The 18,844-nt window shown below is 55.2% G+C and overlaps 1 protein-coding gene across 2 annotated transcripts in view; it reads right to left on the bottom strand.

Moving 5' to 3' along the window:
- The window catches only part of KDM4B (lysine demethylase 4B), a 226,417-nt gene that overhangs the window by 78,213 nt on the left and 129,360 nt on the right, over positions 1–18,844 (bottom strand). The gene's annotated exons all lie outside the window — the stretch shown is intronic.

The following is an 18,844-nucleotide window of genomic DNA, read 5'->3' as shown; positions in this document are numbered from 1 at the left end:
CTGGATCTGCTGACACCCTGAATTTGGACTTCTGGCCTCCAGAACTAAGAAAGAGTACATTTCTGTGAGTAAAGCCACTCAGTGTATGGCACTTTGTCACAGCGGACCCAGGACAAGAAATCAGCTGCTTCTTGGGTATGAAAGCAATCATCACAATGCAGAGAAACTTCACCTACTACGACAGGCGTCGGTGACAACGCATGATGCCAAAGTCACCAGAACTCAGGCATGGAAACATTCCATTTACCAAAAGTGAAACACCCGAGCCAGTGCCCACCACGGCAGGGGCACTTGAGCCAGTTTGTGCCCCCTAAAGCCCTCCCAGGGTCTCCTGAGCCCCAGAAGACCGGGGACAAGGCTCCCTGTGGGGGCAAACCCGTCTATGTGGCCAGAAGTCAGGATGGGATGGGGGACATGGGCGAGAGACAGGGTGTCACTGGGTGAACATTTGCTGTGCCTCAAGTGTGTATGCCAGTACCTGTCCTGAATGTCAAGACACACTGGTCTCCCCCCAAGAAAGCTCCTACAGACCAACCTTCTCAGCAGCCCCTGCGCCTCTGTGGAGACTGGAGGGACCCGTGCTTCTGCCCCTGCTATGGACTGAATCGTGTCCCCCAAATGATACGTCGTAAATCCTAGTCTCTATGCCTGCAGTTATAACCCCTTTTGGGAATGAGCTGTCTTTGTTATATTAGAAAGACAGGATTAGTGTAGGGTGCAGTGGTTAGAGCACTTGACTGCTAATCGACAGGCTGGCGGTTCGAAACTACCAGCTGCTCTGTGGGAGAAAGACATGGCAGCCTGCTTCTGTAAAGATTTACAGCCTTGGAAACCCTCTGGGGTCGCTATGAGTCGGAATGGACTTGATGGTAGTTGGTGAGTGTAGAGCGTGCCTTCAGTCAATCTCTTTTGAGACATAAAAGAGATCAAACAAGCAGAGAGGGAAGAGAACAGACGCCATCCACGTGAAGACCATCAAGTAGCCAAGGAATATGGACCTTCCCCCAGAGCCGATGGAGACAGAGAGCCTTCCCCTAGAGCCGGCACCCTCAATTCGGACTTCTAGCCTCCCGAACTGCAAGAGAATAAATCCCTAGGTGAATGCACGCATGCACACGCATACCACACACGCACGCACGCACACACTCACATCTGCACGTACACAGACCACACACATGCATAATCACACATGCACACGCACGCACACACTCACATACCACACGCATCTGCACACACACACCACGCACACGCATAATCACACATGCACACGCATACCACACGCATGCACACACCACACATCTGCACGCACACATGCATAATCACACACGCACATAGTCACTCACACACATACGTGCGTGCACACACACACACTCAGTCCTGCATCTGCTAAGGAGCACCGCAACTCCCGAGGCCACAATCAGGTCCCCAGGTTGCCCAGCCTGCTCCAGGGTTAAGGAGGCTTGTAGCATCTTTGGAGGGTGCTTGTCACCTCCTGGGTTCTCTGGTCCTGCCAGGCTGCCCCAGGCCCCTTTCCCACTTGGCAGGCCTCACTTCACCCCTTCGCCCCCTCCCACATGGGGCCCCGGTGGCTGGTCACCAGCTGAAGGAGGGCAGTGGCTGGGCTGGAGCATCCCAGCCAGAACCAAGTGCAGTGCCGAGGAGCACCAGATGTGAGCGGCAAACACCTCATCAGCCCGGCTCTGCCCCCCATACCGCGCTCTGTCTGGCTGCCCCCAGAGCGCCTGAGGGAGCACCAGAGAAGCCCTGAGGCTGGCTGCCTAGCCCATGGGGCCTGATTTGCCCTGCTTCCCGATGTGAACTGCTCTCAGCTTTAATCAGAGACCATCTCTTAATGCGAGACTGAGCGGATACTACAACCCCCCATTTCAAAGAGCGAAGTGGGAGAGAAGAGACACAGTCACCGACCTAAAGGGAAAGCGATTAACTATGTTTCAATGAAATCATCAACCCAAATAGCGTCTGGCCACGGGGACTCCCATTTTCTCGGGAAGTGGCAGCAGCAGCAGTACCAGCTCCCGGCCCTGAGCCGGAACCAGGGCGGAACATCCAGGACGAGCCGAGACGGAATGGGGGCTAAACAACCACCTCTGAGCATGGATGTGCACAGTGTGCCTGCCTGCTGTGGGGGGTCGTCGGGGCAAGGATGGGGTGGGGTTTCTCTCAGAACCAGCACACCCCTCAGGATGAAGGCAGAGCCAGGTACATGTCTGTCTCCCAGCTGCCTGGGGGCCACTTGGCAACAACTCCCGTCACGTCCAGGTCAACGCGACCCCTCACTGCCCGTGACCCCCCACTTGGAAGTCGTAGCAGCGCTGCCCAGTAGAGCTTTCCACAAGGACAGAGATGTTCTTGAGACACGCTCCCCGCCAAGGCCACCACTAGCCAAGTCAGTTATGACTCAGCCACCACACGTGTACAGAGCAGAATGTGCTCCGTAGGGCTGTCACAGCCGGAACCTTCTGGAAGATCACCAGGCCTTTCTTCTGAGGTGCTTCTAGGTGGGTTTGAACCACAAACCTTATGGCTCGTAGTGGAGCACTGAACTGTTTGCACCACTCAGCACCCCCACATCCCCGGAAAGCCTGCGGGTCCCTCCCCTAAAAGATGAGCCCAAACTGCCCCTCTTCCCACCCCTGCCACGCCCTGGCCCCACTCTCTTCCCAAAGGCCCCAAAGGGAAGAATCTCCACCCTTTTGCTAAAGTGCCCTCCTGCCTCCCCATCACGCTGACCGCAAAATCTCAGTGCCTGCGGCCACCTGTCATGTGACCAACTTCATGGCCATCCCTCTCCCCTGACACATCAGGCTCTCTCGTGTCAGGCTCCTTGTGCTTTCTGTCCCCTCAGCCTGGAGCACCCTGCCCCCAGCTCTGCAGGTGTCGCCCCAGTTGTCAACACAACCCCCCTTTCTCCATGGTGGCCAGGCGGGGTCTGCACGGCCGCACCGCTCCCATGCTGCTCTGCGCAGTTCCTCAGGAGCAGGTTCTTTGCGCCTCCTTGCTCACTGCGTCCCCTCCTTGGTCTTAGTCCGCCTCCCGGCAGCTGGAACAGAAACCTGCGTGCGAACTTCTGCCGAGCGGGTGCTGAACAAGGTGGGTAACCAATGTTTCTCACATAACCATCTGCTAGGGGATGCTATGGATGGAACTGTGTCCCCCCAAATATGTGTTGCCAACCCCTGGTGGCGTGACAGTTACGTGCTCGGCTCCTAATGCAGTTAGTGGCTCATACCCCCTCAGTGGTTCCCTGGGAGAAAGGCCTAGAGATCTGCTCCCATGAAGATGACAACCTAGGGAGCCCTCTGGGGCAGTTCTACTCTGTCACGTGGGGTCACCATGAGTCAAAACTGACTTGAGTGCCCTCAACAACAACAAAATACCTGTGGTGTGATCTCATTTGGGAATAAGGTTTCTGTTACGCTATGAGGCCGTATCAGCACGGACTGTGTCTTAAACCAATCACTTCTGAGGTAGAAAAGAGCAGCTTAGACACAGAGAACAAGCACAGATGAAGGAAGAGACTGATGCCACGTGGAGATGGCCAAGGAACCAAGGAAGACAGGTGAAAGAGACAAGGACCTTCCCCAGCGCCCACAGAGAGAGAGAGCCTTCCCCCAGAGCTGGCGCCCTGATTTTGGACTTCTAGCCTCCTGAACTGGGAGAAAATCAATCTCTGTTGGCGAGAGCCACCTCCCTGTGGCACTTCTGTTACAGCAGCACCAGGACACCAAGATGGGGATAGGAGAGGCCTGGATACCAAGCACCTCAGCCCACAAAGTGTTAAGCACCCAAGGAGCCAGGCAGAACCTCGGGAGAGGAACTTGCCTGTCCTCCGATGGCTCACAGAAGTCGTGGGAAGGACGCGCTGGCCCCCGTTTCTGATGTAATTACCAACACTGCGGCAAGAGGCTCGATAACAAACCAGTCCATTAGGAAACCCGCTGGAACACTCCACAGCGCGGCAGAAACAAAACCATCCGGCGCGGCTTCCCAGGGCTCCCCTTGCTCCTTGGCCGCGGGCCGCCTTCCCAAGAGCACAGCGGCGCCAGAGCTGCTCCAGCCCACCAGGGTCACAGGCCCTTGGCGGCTGGTGCAGGCAGGCCTGCTCCCTCACTGCTGTTACTGTTATTTTTTAAATATAATTCATTGAGGTGAAATTCACGTAACACAAAACTCACTGCTCTAGTCATTGTAGTGTACACTTCAGTACTTTAAGTGCACTCACAAATTGTGGTTCCCTGCCTCTATCTGGGTCCAGAACATTCTCCTCACCCCAAAAGGAAAACCTGGGCCCACCAGCAGTCACTGCCCACTTCCCCCTTCCCCAACTTCTGTTGTTGCTGGGTGCACTGATTAGATTCCAACTCATAGGAGCCCCATGTGATGGAGTAGAACTGCCCCCCAGGGTTTTCTAGGCTGTTATCTTTATGGGGCCAGAGAGTCAGGCCTTTCTCTGGAGGGGCTGCTGGATGGGTTCGAACTGTTGCTCCACCAGGGCACCTCCCCAATCCCTAAACCAAAAAAAAAAAAAAAAAAAAGACCCAAACCCATTGCCTTCGAGTCGATTCTGACTCATAGTGATCCTATAGGACAGAGTAGAACTGCCCCATAGAGTTTCCAAGGAGCGCCTGGTGGATTGGAACTGCCCCAATCCCTAGATAACCATTAATCCACTTTCTGTCTCTAGGCATTTGCCTCTTCTAGGCATTTCACATAAATGGAATGGGCGCTACAAGGCCTTTGTGTCTGACACGCCTTCTGACGCAGCAGGGTGGCAGACAAGACCTGATCCTACTGTAAATTCGGACTATTGTAAAGGCCCTGGATCCGGCCGCAAATGCTTCATCTAGAAAAGCCCTCAGACCTCTCCTGTGGGCCAGACGTGAGGTTGCCCTCTGGTACTTCCCTGTTGGCAGAACCCCAGCGAGACACAGGTTGGAGGCCTTGGAAATGAAGAGGAGAGTGAGGAAGGAAAAATGGCCAGCAAGGAGCCTCCCCGGGTCAGCAGTTCTCAGTGGGAACATTCTGCCCCCAGGGGGTACTGGACGGTATCTGGGGACATTTGTGGTTGTCACAACTGAGGGGGATGGGGTGCTACTGGCACCGAGTGGGTGGAGGCCAGGGATACTGCCCAACACCCTACAGTGCACAGGATGGTTCCCCAAAACAAAGAGTTATCTGGCCCCAAATATCAATATGGGCCTGATCTAGGGAAATGGGGGGAGGAAAGAGTGATTTGGTCCCCCGGGACAGTGGGCGATGTCTGGGGACATTTCTGGTTGTCACAAGGGGTGCTACCGACATCAAGTGGGTGGAGGCCAGGGATGCTGCTCAGCATCCTACAGTGCACAGGATGGCCCGGCCCCAGAGAAGGATCCGGCGCTGAGAGGAGGAATCCTGTTCTCGGGGGTGCCATACAGGCTCCCAGCTTACAGGAAATTTGCAGAACCACTCTGGGGAAGGCAGGCAGGCAGGCCTTTCAGGGAGCAGCAGCATCCTCCTCCCAGTACCTCATGGCCACATGCCAGACAAGCAGGTTGACACTCTGCGTGGGGCCTGGAACCCCCAGCAGCTTGGTCTGCAGGGAAAGGCATGCCGAGAGACTGTGTGTGTGCACTTCTAGACCTTCCTTCCAGGTGGGAATAGAGCAGAGGGAAGCCTGAACACAGCTGCCTGCAAACCTGGGCACTGTTCCAGGCCAGGGAGGGGAGGGGAAACAAAAGTAGAGAGAAGAGGCATGGGTGTGAGCCACGACGGGGGAAGGTTCTGGTTCCCACAATCACCCACCGTGGACAGCTGAAAGGACAACGGGCAGTGTCCCTGGGGGGAGGAAGAAGAGCAAGCAAAAACTAAGGCCAGCCTGGCTGCCTGCTCAGGGCCCAGGCGTGTTCCGAAGGCTCTCAGCACCACCGTCAACCAGCGGGTCACAGGGAAGAAATACCCAGCACGTGCCCGGCCACACGCTCCTCCCTGTGTGCATAGAAGCTGAGCGAGGGGGGCCACGAAGATGAGAAGAGGCAGATTTCCACCCCTCCGTGTGCGCACAGGGGGCGGGGGCGGGGGCACATTACACTGTGATACTTTGCAGCAGTTCCCGCGGAGACAGAGCGAGATGCTTGTTGCCAGCAGAGCCATGGGAAGGGCTCAGAGCAACTATGAAAGCGGGAGCTCCTTCAGATCCGGAGGAGCGTGACCTCATACGTTTCTACACTTGCGCTCGCTGGACCATGGCAGGGTGGCCGGGGAGGAGGGCAGAGAGGGAGGCCTAGGACCCATGGCCGCCACATGCTCTGCCAGCCCCGGCCCCTCCGGACCCCGAGTCTGGCATGGGGCTGTTTCTCAGCAAAGGTGGCACCCAGCTGCCTCCCATCGAGCTTCAATCCTGAGCACCCTGAGGCCCGAGGCAGAAACCCCTGAGGTTGGTAACAGGTGCATGAAGGAATTCTGGCTCTTTCTCTCTGAAGCCCCTGGGTGGTGCAAACGGTGAACATGCTCGGCTGCCCCCTGAAAGTTTAGAGGTTCAAGTCCACCCAGAGGCACCTTGGAAGAAAGGCCTGGCGATCTTCTTCCAAAAACTCAGCCACTGAAACCCTACGGAGCACAGCTCTGCTCTGACACACATGGAGCCACTCTGAGTCAGGGGTAACCGCAGAGGAACTGGTTTGGTTTCGGGGTTTGGCCTGCAGGACCGTTCCCTGAAATCCGTCCCCTGGGCATTCTCAGTGGGGTGCTACTGCTCCCAATGGGGGCGGAAACTCATTCTTGTGGAGGCGGAAAAGTCTTACTGTATTTATGTACAGAGCACAGATACACAGCACTGAAACAGATACACAGCACACAAACAGATACACAGCCCACGAACAGATACACAGCCCACGAACAGATACACAGTCCACGAACAGATACACAGCCCAGAAACAGATACACAGCCCAGAAACAGATACACAGCCCACGAACAGATACACAGCCCACGAACAGATACACAGCCCACGAACAGATACACAGCCCACGAACAGATACACAGCCCACGAACAGATACACAGCCCACGAACAGATACACAGCCCACGAACAGATACACAGCCCACGAACAGATACACAGCCCACGAACAGATACACAGCCCATAAACAGATACACAGCCCAGAAACAGATACACAGCACACAAACAGATACACAGCCCATAAACAGATACACAGCACACAAACAGATACACAGCACACAAACAGATACACAGCACACCCACGGTGCTAAACTCTGATTGGGGAAGACGGCTCAGAAATAAATACCTCAAAAAATTCCCTGGGGAGGTGTTATGGATTGATTCGTGTTTCCCCAAAATAGGTAAGAAATTCTGGCCTCTATTGGAGCCCTGCTGGCACAGTGGTTAAGAGCTTGGCTGCTAACCAAAAGGTCAGCAGTTCTAATCCACCAGCTACTCCTTGGAAACCCTATAGGGTTGCTATGAGTAGGAATCAACTCGACAGCAACAGGTTTGGTTTTTATACCTGAAAATGTGATCCTGTTTGCAAATAGGGTTTTCTTTGTTATGTTAACTAGGGCATACTTGAGTAGCATGGGTTATAAAAGTAATCCCTTCTGAGTTATGGACACGCATGCGCACACGTACACAAGCATGCACACGGGGAGGGGGTTGACAAACACCCTGTGAGAATCATCTAGAAGCCAAGGAATGAAGGAACGCCCTGGGCTACCGACAAGGAAGGAACCAGGACGGCCCAGACCCTGATGTGGACTTTCAACCTCCAGAGCCGGGAGAAAATCAACGTCTGTTCTTTAATCAAAGCCACCCACTTGTGATATTTGTTTTAGGGCAGCACTAGGAGACCAGGTGGGGCGATAATGGAAAAAGACCTAAACTTCCAGAGCAAAAGTCCTTGCCAGGGGCGATTCTGCCCCCAGGGGACATTGGGAACCTATGTGGTTGCCCTGACTGTGGGGGTGGGGGGGGGTGGGGGGGGAGTGAGGGTGGGGTAGGGTGCTACTGGCATCGAGTGAGTGGAGACCAGGAATGCTGCTCAGCACCCTTCAGTGCACAGGATGGCCCCACCCCAGAGAAGGATCCAGCCTGCATGTCAGCAGTGCCAAGGGGGAGGGACCCCACTCTAGACCCATCACTCTAGCGCGATTCGTTCCCTTTTTTAGATCCCTTTCTAGACCACTGCTCCAGACTGTGGAGTACAAGGCTGAGGTCAAGGTCCAAAACCAAACTGAGCTGTGCAGGCCTTCCACTGCATCCAGACCCCAAACCTGGGACCCCTCCGGGCCTCTTAGCTCCGGATCCTGTCCACGCTGTCTCAGGCCCTTCAAACACCCTGAGCCTTACACATGGGAATGGGTGTGAAGCCATCCACCAGCGACCGAATGACAGGGAAGAAGTCACTGAGGGGAAAATATATTTCACGCAGCAATTTACTGCAAACACGGCCAGCCTTGCTGCCATAAATCAGGGGGTTAGTGAGGTGGAGACAGGCAGGGCAGCCTGGCTGGGCAGGCAGGTCAGGGCACGCTCTGGGTTCTAGCAGGGTTCTGGCCCTCCTCTGCCCCGCCCTCCGTCCTCACCCACCCAACCTTCTGCCACCTCCCCCTGGGCTTCTGGTTAATCACCCAGAGCAGGCGGAGTCATTACCAGACAGAGGAACAGGCAGTTCTCAGGAGCAGCAGAAGCCATTTGGTTCCCAGTTTACAGTAATTAAGTTCAATGTGCGCCAGAAGGGGGGTTGGCAGCGGCCCCTCCAGCCAGGCTCTTGCTGGCCCCCCATCCAGGATGTAGGGAGGTGAGGGAAACCAAGTCAGCCATCCTCAGGAAGGGGGCACCGGGGACCGAGCTATTCCCCTCTCCAGGTCCTCCGGAGAGAGCGGAGATTTCCCCGGGGGCGGGGGGGGGGGGCGCGCTCAGCAGGCAGTGCACCGACAGCTGGCAGCAAACCAGTTAAGTGCGCTCTGGGCTCCCAGCCCTTCAAACTGGGCTTTAAATATCTCTCGCTCTGTTTAATCCGCAGTCAACTTCTCCGCCTTGCGGGGCGGCTCTGAGAAGCTTGCAATTTCAATTCCTCCAGCGACACAGGGAGAGGGAGGGAGGGGAGAGGGAGGGAGGGGAGAAGGGGAGGCGAGAGGGAGGGACCCGTGTCTGCTGAGGCTCCTGCTGCCTCCTACCACCCAGCACGGACCCGCCAGGCTGGCAGATCTAAATCTGAGACGACGTGAGGGCTTGTAGGACTAATTCGAGTTCAGACCGGGGAAGGCTGGGCGCTGCACACTGCATTTCCCTCAAGTGAAATGGCTGCGTCCCTTTGATCTCCCCATTAGTAATCCCACCACAAAGCCTGCTGGACGAAGCACACGCCCAGGGAATTAGTTCCCCAGAAGGAGCAGCAGCAGAGCCTAGGAGGGCAGCTCCTGGCTAGAGCTCAAGCCAGGCACCGCCCACCCAGGTTCACATCTCCACACAGGGTGAGGGGAGCAGAGGAAGGTCTCGGGCATTTTGGGCCCAGTGTCTGTAGACGTGACCTTGGCAAAGTCGGTTTCCCTCTCTCTGTGCCCACTTAGGGCCTCATGAGGCCACATGGCACCAGGTGAGTGCTTTATGGAGGGAGATATTGGTCTTGTTAGTGGAAGGAGCTGTGGTGGCACGATGGTGCTAACTGAAAGGTCTGTGGCTGGAACCCACTCAGCGCCTCTGTGGGAGAAGGCCCTGGTGAGCTGCTCCGAGATAAAGATTACAGCCTGGAAAACCCTGTGGGCAGCTCTCTCTGTTACCTGGGTCACCGTGAGCCAGAATCGACTCCGCAGCACCCGCAGCTCTCTCTGTCACCTGGGTCACCGTGAGTCAGAATCGACTCCACAGCACCCAACGGTCATTAGTTAGGCTTGGAAGAGAGAAGAAAAAATGTCACCACCTAAGTGATGTTGCAAACGGAGAAAAGTGACCATGTAAGACAAAACCACCAGCACTCGTCTGTCAGTCTGTCCTGTACTGTAGTGGCTTGTGTGTCGCTGTGATGCTGGAAGCTATGCCCTGGTATTTCAAATACCAGCAGGATCACCCACAGTGGACAGGTTTCAGCTGAGCTTCCTAAGACAGGCTAGGAAGAAAGGCCTGGCAATCTACTTCCAAAAATCAGCCAATAAAAGCCCTATGGATTGCAACAGAACAGTGGCCAATACAGTGCTGGAAGATGAGCGAGCACCCTAGGTTGAAAGGCACTGAAAATACACAGTGGTCACAACAACGGATTCAAACATACCAACGACTATGAAGATGATACAGGAAGGAACGGGCAACGTTTTGTTATGTTACACATGGGGTCACCGTGAATCAGAGCTGACTCGACAGCAACTAAAAACAAGACAAAACAAAGCCAGCAGCCTGTTCTGAATCACAGCTGTGTGGTGACAGGTGTGGCTCGGTCTGGGGACACCCTCGCTGCCCTGCTCTGGCCTCAGGTCCCTGGAGAACGACTTAAACCCCCTTCCAGGGGAGCGTGGGCAACACTCTTCTCTGCTGCTTGCTCACGGCCTGCGGCATGGGATCTCTGAAAAGCACACAGTGGGTGCTCAGCAAAACTCAGCCAGGTTTGGGCTCCGTACGACCTTGCACCCTCCACTTTCCAGACCCCACACTGCCCCAGAGCCTCTCAGGGGGCAGGGAAGAAAGGAAGCCAGGCAGCCAGGGACACCGGTAGCCTTGCCACAAGGTCTTCATGGATTTTGTTTGGTTGGTTTTCTCACTGCCATTTAAAAACTAACCCACGTGCCCCAGCAATTCCACTACTAGGCTCTATCCCAAAGCACTGAAAGCAGGGGATCCAACAGATACGTGCACACCGGTGTTCACGGCAGCAAGATTCACAACGGCCACAGGTGAGAACCACCGTGCCAATGAGCACAGAGCAGATCCATCTCACGGTGGCGTCCCAGCCCACTGTTCCAGCCGCTGCCCTGGGAATCCCACCGCCGGCACTAGCGATGCGGCCGACGCCCTCACACGAGAAGCTGCGACGCGCTTGCTGCAGAGGGAGCGCTGCAGCACCGAGAGGCACGCACGTATTCCACGGACACTGACTGCCCTCCACGGGCTGCCCCGTTTAGACCCCTTCGGCACCCGGGACTGGGCCTGGGGCCCCACACCCTCGCCTCCCTGGGTCTCCCGCTTTCAAAACACCTCTTCCACTCTCACAGATGAAACGCAAGTTCACCGATGTTTAATTTGCCTCCTGGAGTCCCTGGGCGGTGCAAACGGTGAGCTCGCTTGACTATTAACTGGCAGTTGGGGCTATTCAGAGAAGCCTCGGAAGAAAGACCTGGTGATCCGCTTCTGAAAAAGCAGCTCTTGAAAACCCTGTGGAGCACAGTTCTACTCGGACACTCAAGGGGTCTCCAGGAGTTGGGGTCAACTTGATGGCAGCTGGTGGGTTGATCTGTCCCTTATATAACACGTGCTCCAAGGTTTGTAAATTACAGGACAGCCCTTGCTCCGTGGGCGTACACACCCTCTCTTAAACCTACCGACACCCTGCGCATTGCTGCTTCTGTGAGCTGCTTGAACTTATCTTTTGCTCATTTTTCTACCAGATTATCTTTCCCGATTTCTTAGGAACTAAATATGATGGTAAGTAGGGATCTTTCTTTTCTTTAATAACCTTACGAGACAGAATTCACATACCATGCAACGTGCCCTTTGAAAGTGTACAATTCAGTGGACTTCAGAATATTCACAATCAACCCTGAACATTTCCATCACCCCCCCCCCCCGAAACCCCGCACCCGTCAGCGGTCACAATCAACCCTGAACATTTCCATCACCCCCCCTGAAACCCTGCACCCGTCAGCGGTCACTCCCCGTCCCTCCCCCAGCCCTGGCAACCACTGAAGCACTTCCTGTCTCTGTCGCCTTGCCTGTTCTAGGCATTCCTGATCAGTGGGGTCGGGCACTCTGTGCTCTTTTATGACTGGCTTCTTTCAAGGTACACGTTTTCAGGGTTCATCCATGTCACGGCATAAATCAGAGCGCCACTCCTTTTCATGGCTGAACAGGGAGGAGGATTTTCAAAGGTCTGTTTCCCCCTCTTTTTGCTTGCCTTATTCTCGAAATTTTCAGTAGTGGGTATCTTCCCCCCACCCCAGTTGGTGGATGCAGCTGGCAGGAGCATCCCCCCACCTTGAGAACACAAAGCCCTCTCGTTGTCTGTCCTTGTAATCACAGCCTCCACCTTGGGTGGTTGCAGCCCCATCCCCCCAGCCTCCAGGCCCCTCAGGGACTCCAGTGGTCTCAGCTCAGCGAGACCCCCACACACAGTCCAATGGCCCGGGTCCTGATTAATGATGGCAGAAGCCCTTGCCATTTATTACTGCTGGGTGCAGTGGGTGGGGCTGCTTTCCCTCCTTCTGTGCTCTGGATGGAGGCCCAGGCTGGTGTTCCCCACACACCACGCTGCCTGGGTTTGCATTCACAGTGATGTGGCCGTGTGGCCCACAGGGCCCAGGAACCTCAATGGAGTTAAAGACAAAGGCACGGGCGGCTTTGGCAGGATGGTGGGGCGCTGGGTTTGAGTGATTAGGCTGGTGGCACCTTGCTCCCCAGGACACGGACCGACCACTCCAGGGCTAAGCACAGCCCCCTCCTGCTGCCCTGGAAACACCCAGGTGGCCCACAGGCGCAGCTGCCCAGCCCATGACCGCACCCACCCTTACCCACGGGCACATGGGCTGCCTCTGCTCTCCCGCCAAGCAGGCACCCGACTCCACTGTGAAAGAACACAAAGGAAACTTGGCGTTCTGCCCGCAGGGGGATGGGATGAGCAGGCTGGTGGAGAACTGTGAATTCCCACGAGGGGCGGCATGGCGCTCTCGACATTATCTCCTGAAAGAAATGCCTACACAGGCCAACGCCGACCCCGTAGCACAGCCCTCCACCCCATCCATGCCCCTGCATGTCCACCCGCAGTCCCTCCGTGGCAGGGTGGCACGGGGGGTTAATGAAGCCCACGGCCCTGATGCTCCCCGAGGTGGGGGCCTGTCAAGCGAGGCTGCCGGGCCAGATTGCTCGGCTCTAGGAGAAGGAAGCTCAGTGGTGCTTAAGGGACTCTGCAAATCCAGGCTGCCGGCCGCAGCGGAGAAAGGAAAAGACGGCACAGATCACACACCAGTTGCTGCTGACTCCTACCACGTAGGTCAGAGCAGAACTCTGCTCCACGGGCTCTCAGCAGCTGGGCTTTCAGAAGATCTCCAGGCCTTTCTTCTGAGATGCCACCAACCACCAACCTTTGGGCTGGCACCGAGGGCTTAGCCGTCTGCACCACCCAGGGCCTCCATCTGTGAAGCAGAGCTGCACTGACCACTGCATCCCCACGGAGAGAAAGGTCAAAGGTGAGAGTCTGACTAGCCAGTGGTTCTCACCCAGGCAGTTCTGCCCCCAGAGGACACTGGGTGACACCTGGAGAAGCTCGTGGATGTCATGACTGGGGGGAGGAGGGAGGCCAGGGATGCCGCTCAACATTCTATAGTAGGCAGGAGGCCCTACCCCAGAGAAGGATCTGGAACAAAACACCAACACTGCCAAGGCTGAGAAACTCTGATGAGACCAAATAGCCAGTGTCACTGGGGGACTGGGGATGCTGCCAAGGGCAAAGGACGTCCCGCACGCTGTGGCCTCCCCGTCTTCTCCATTCAATCCCTAAGATGGCTCTAGGAAGGAGCACCTCCTTTCACAGCCAGGAAGTCCAGGGCCCCAGGTGGCGCCGAGTTCCAATCACACCAGGGGCTGGGGGGTCCCTATGGGGCACTCGGAGTGCCCAGTGAGAGTGCAGGCCGGGGGCTGGGAAGGACGGCAGCCCTGGAAACCAGCTCGTCCCTCTCCTCTGGAGGTGGGTGGCATTGCTGCCTACCACACAGATGGGTAATGAGGGTTAATGACGGGAAAGTGGCTGGGGAAGGAAAAACATTCCACAGGAGTAAATACTGTCTCCCAACTTGACAACGGCCCCAAATGGCAGCTTAGCATTCTGCTGATGCATTCATGATAGGATGCCAGGTTTGTGTGGCAAACACTAGCCCTGGCTGCTCAGGTGAGCGCCAAGCCTCTCCCTGCAGGAAGGACAGGAGTGGAGAGGTTGCAAATTGATTCCTTCCAGGGCAGGGAGACCTCATTCCTGGAATTTGACACATTTAAAGGGGTAGACAAAAAAAAAGAATACGCGACACGTGAAAACAATATGAAACTCACATTTCGGCGTGCATGGATAAAGTTTTATTGGCACACACAACCATACCCATTCAATGACACATCGTCTACAGATGAGGAGCCTTGGGTCCCTCTGGCCTGCAGAGGCAGAGGTGGCAGACAGCGGTGGCCCCAGGCCTGGGCTGTGCAGCAGGCGAGTGGCCACAGCTACCAGCCCTTTTCGGTTCATATGGAACTCTGGAGGCAGCGTGTAGGGATCAGAGGTCAGGCAAGCACCTGCACACAGGAGCACCCCTCTGAAGCCAGAGACCCTGGGGGCTTGGGAGACACGTGCAGGGGTCAACTGTTTGCTCAGGGAGCCCTGAGGACGCTGGGCCAGTGGGAAAGGCCAGCACCTCCTCCGATGCCTGTGGCTCTCAAGGCCAGGGGCAGCAAACCTTGCCTGGGAGGGGTGAAGAGTCAATATTTTAAGTTTTGCAGGCTGTACGGTCTTAATTGTGACTACTCCCCTCTGAGGATGTTGGGCAAAAGCCCATACCATTACCAGCTGCCGTAAAGCTGATTCCAACTCCTGGTGAGCCCAAGTGTGTCAGAGTAGAACTGTGTTCCATAGGGTTTTTAAAGGCTGTTTTTTTGGAAGTAGACTGCCAGTCTTCTCTTCCAAGATGCCTCTGGGTGGACTCAAATCTCCTATCTTTCGGTTAGCAGCCAAGCGTGTTCACTGTTTCCACCACCCAGAGACTGACAATGTGTCACTGAATGGGTGTGGCTGTGTACCAATAAAGCTTTATTTATGCACACTGAAATGTAAGTGTCGTGTCATTTCCATACGTCACATAGACTTTTCTTTTGATTTTTTTTCGTCCAACCCTTTCAAACTATAAGCCTCCTTTTTGGTTTACAGGCTGTAGGAAAGTGGGCAGCCCCCCAGACGTGGCCTGCAGGCTGTAGTTTGCTGGCTCCTGCACTGCAAGAAGAAAATATGCAGGTACTTGAAATTCACACTGAGCAGCCAGATAGAAGAGTTTGGCTTTGAGTTTCTCAGCTCCTGGGCAAAGAGGTGAAATGACAGGAGAGGGACAAAGGGGTGAGGAGGGAGTTCCTGGGAGTCCGAAGGCTTTTTTAAAAGTCCCTGCGCTCTAGGACCACCTCCCATCTGTCAACCTGTTGTACTGTGGTGGCCCGAGTGTTCCTATGATGCTGGGAGCTATGCCACTGGTGCTTCAAGTATCGGCATGGTCCAAGGATGGCACACGACTTCGTGAAGCATTCTATATTTTTTTTACTTCAGCAGCACATTTACTAAAATTAGAACGATGGAGAGAAGAGTAGCATGGCCCCTGTGTGAACACCAGCAGGGTCACCCATGCTGGGCGGTTTTCAGCACAGCTTCCAGACTAAGGCTCGAAGAAAGGCCTGGTGATCCGCTACCAAAGAGCAGCCAGTGCCAACCCTATGGGTCACAGCAGAACACTGTCCGGTACGGAGCTAGAGGAAGGGCCCCCTAGGTCGGGAGGCTCTCAGAATACACAGTGGCCGACCGACGGTCGTGAAGGTGCTGCAGGACCGGGCAACATTTCGTTCTGAGTCGGAGCTGACTCATCAGCAACTAACGACCAAGGTCCAGGAAGCGGCGACTCTCCCCCTTCAGCACCCTCTAGTGCACGTGCTACGAGCAGAACGGGCCTCAGACACAAGCGGGGGCGGGGAGAGCTCCGGCTTGCGGCGGGGAGAGCAGCCACGTTCAGTGGGAAAGGAGGAGCCAGTGGCAGGACCAGGAGAAGCCACCGACTGCCTCAATGCTGTTATCCAGAAGGTGAGATGCATTAACAACCCCAGCAGCCTGGCCTAGTCACAGGCACCACATACCGGCTGCCCCAGGTTACCATCAAAAAGCCCACTCCGACCACTCTGGACGCATCGTGGCTGATGGCGACTCACTGGCTAAAATCCCCTGGCCCTGCCAGCCCAGCCACACCTGGCTACGCAGAGGCTGTCCGAAGCCTGGACGCCCGCCTCGAACCCCTGCCTTGCTCGGAGCGCTGCACGCCACTTGTTCAGTAATTTCACGCTATGCCACCCAACAATGTAAGCGTGGAGGCCCAATCTCAGACTCCACTTCCCAAATGTCACTTGTTTATGAACACATGGCTAAGCCCAAAATTGCTTTTAATATCTGGGCAGTCCCTGCCGGCCCAGCAGCACAGCTCTGACAGCACCTCCAGGGCAAGTTCCAGCCCAGCTCATGTCTCAATCCACATTCGCACTTGGACTTGGGCTGCAACGCAGATGAGGAACGCCACTGAATTCACAGATTCACGCTGTCCCAACCCTCCCACCTGAGGTGGCCCCGCGGTCACGCAAACGAATGAAAACCACACACCCTCTGAAGGCCAAAGCCCCGAGACCTTTAATTACTCCTTTAGATCAAAAATGCCTGCCTGGGTGGTGCAAACAGTTCAGTGCTCAGGTGCTAACCGAAAGGTCAGAGGTTCAAGCCTACCCAGGGGCACACTGAAAGAAAGGCCTGGTGATCTACTTCTGGGAAATCAGCTATTGAACACGATGTGATTGATCAAATTGTGTCCCTGAAAAATATGTGCTATAAATCATAAGCCCTGTGCAGGCGGGTATCATCTCATCTGGAAACAGGGCTTCTCTGTGATGTTAACAAGGCCTATCAGGGTACCGTACGCCTTAAGCCAGTCACTTTTGGGATACGAGAGGAGCAGCTTCGGCACAGAAGCACAAATGGGGGAGACTGATGCCACAGGGAGAGCGCCAAGGACCCAAGGAACAGAAACTGAAAGAAACCTTCCCCCAGAGCCCACAGGGAGAGCCTTCCTGTGAGCCAGCACCCTGAATGCAGACTGGTAGCCTCCTAAACTGTGAGAAAATAAATTTGTTTGCTAACATCCCCCACCTGTGGCACTTCTGTTACTCAAGCACTGAGAAACTGCGACACCCATACGAAGCCCAGTTCTGCTCTGACACACACACAGGGTCACCACAAATCAGGGTTGAACCCACGACAACTGGTTTACCTGGTTCACCACGACCAAAAGGGCAAGGCCTGACTTTTAGCATCTCTTCTCTTTGGGTGAGCCCCGGGGTCTCCAGAAGGGCTACCCTCTACCACTATTTTCTGAATTCAGTGGAAAAGCCCCCAGGACATCTCTCAAGCCCCCAGCCACAACGCCCTTTTTCTTTTTCAATTGCACTGCAATGGCAAAATTGGAAAACACGACAATTAGGAAATAAGGGTCAGCCCGCTTGTCTAGACCAGCGCTGTGCAGCAGAGACTGGATGTAGGCCACTAAGGCCGTTTAAGTTTTAGAGTGGCCACACTCAAAAGAATGACAAGAAACAGGCGGGGTTCATTTTACTAAGATATTTTATTTCACCCCATCTACTAAGGAGCCCTGATGGTACAATGGTTTAGTGCTTGGCTGGCAGTTTGAAGGGAGAAAGGCCTGGCGATCTGCTTCCTTAAACATTACAGCCTAGAAAACCCTATGGGGCAGTTCTACTCTGTCCTACAGGGTCGCTATAAGTCCAAATCAACTCGATGGCACTTAACAACACAACATTAGAAAGTAAGTCTATGTGAATGACAGCCACAATTTTCCCTGAGATATGCTACATTCTCTGTGACATTCTTAGCCTTTGAAATCTGGTGAGCGTTACACTTACCCAAACCAAACCTAACCAGCTGCCGTGAAGCTGACCCAACTCACGGCACCCCCATGTGTGTCAGAGTAGAACTACGCTCTATAGGGCTTTTGATGGCTGATTTTTCAGAAGTAGATAACCAGGCCTTTCTTCCAAGGCACCTCTGAGTGAACTCAAACCTCCAACCTTTCAGTTAGCAGCCAACCCACCATCTGAGCCACCCTGGGGCTCTTTTCTGCTCACAGCACATCCCAGTTTTCTCCAGCCACATTTCAAGACCGGGGCAGCTGTGTGCACCCTGTGGCAGCCGTACTGGACAGTGCTCTCTAGACCCCTTTCTGCACAGGTCTGAAGTCTGGAAAATGCCGAACGGATCAGGATCTGGGCTCTATGTATCTCCTCCCACACAGCCTGCCCCCTCCTGGACCTGGTTACAAAACCACAGCCTGCCCCTTCCTTGGCCCTGACCTGGAAGCAACTCCTTGGAGGAGCCAGAGGCTCCGTCTTCAGGAGGCTTGGCAGGAAGCAGCTGGGTCCCGCTTGGTTGGGTCAGCAGGCAGGGACACTGCAGTCCTGCTAGGTCCTGGGGGCCATGTGGTCCCGCAGCAGAACAAGCCACAGACAGTGAGTGAGCAGCGCTTTCACGCAGGGAAGAAAACAGGGTTCAATGGGCGGGGCTATCCATCCACCGCACCCTAAAGAGCACTCAAAATCAGGCCAAGGGCCCACCCCATGCTGGGTGGGAGGTGCTTCCCATCCCCTCCGGGGCAGCCAGGACAAGCACCGGATGCCAGGTTATGACCATCTGGGAGGAGAGTACCTGAGCCCACTGCTTTCCCAGCAGCCTCTCCCCCTCCAGGTTCCTTCACTATCCGCCCTCCTTTCTGGGGGTCTCAGAGCTCACAGCCCTGTCCACGTCTCTGTCATCTGGACCTCCAAGGCCACTCCAATGCAC

This window comes from Elephas maximus, chromosome 3, assembly GCF_024166365.1.
Source record: "Elephas maximus indicus isolate mEleMax1 chromosome 3, mEleMax1 primary haplotype, whole genome shotgun sequence".
Lineage (NCBI taxonomy): Eukaryota > Metazoa > Chordata > Mammalia > Proboscidea > Elephantidae > Elephas > Elephas maximus.
This window is presented reverse-complemented; position numbering and strand designations above follow the sequence as displayed.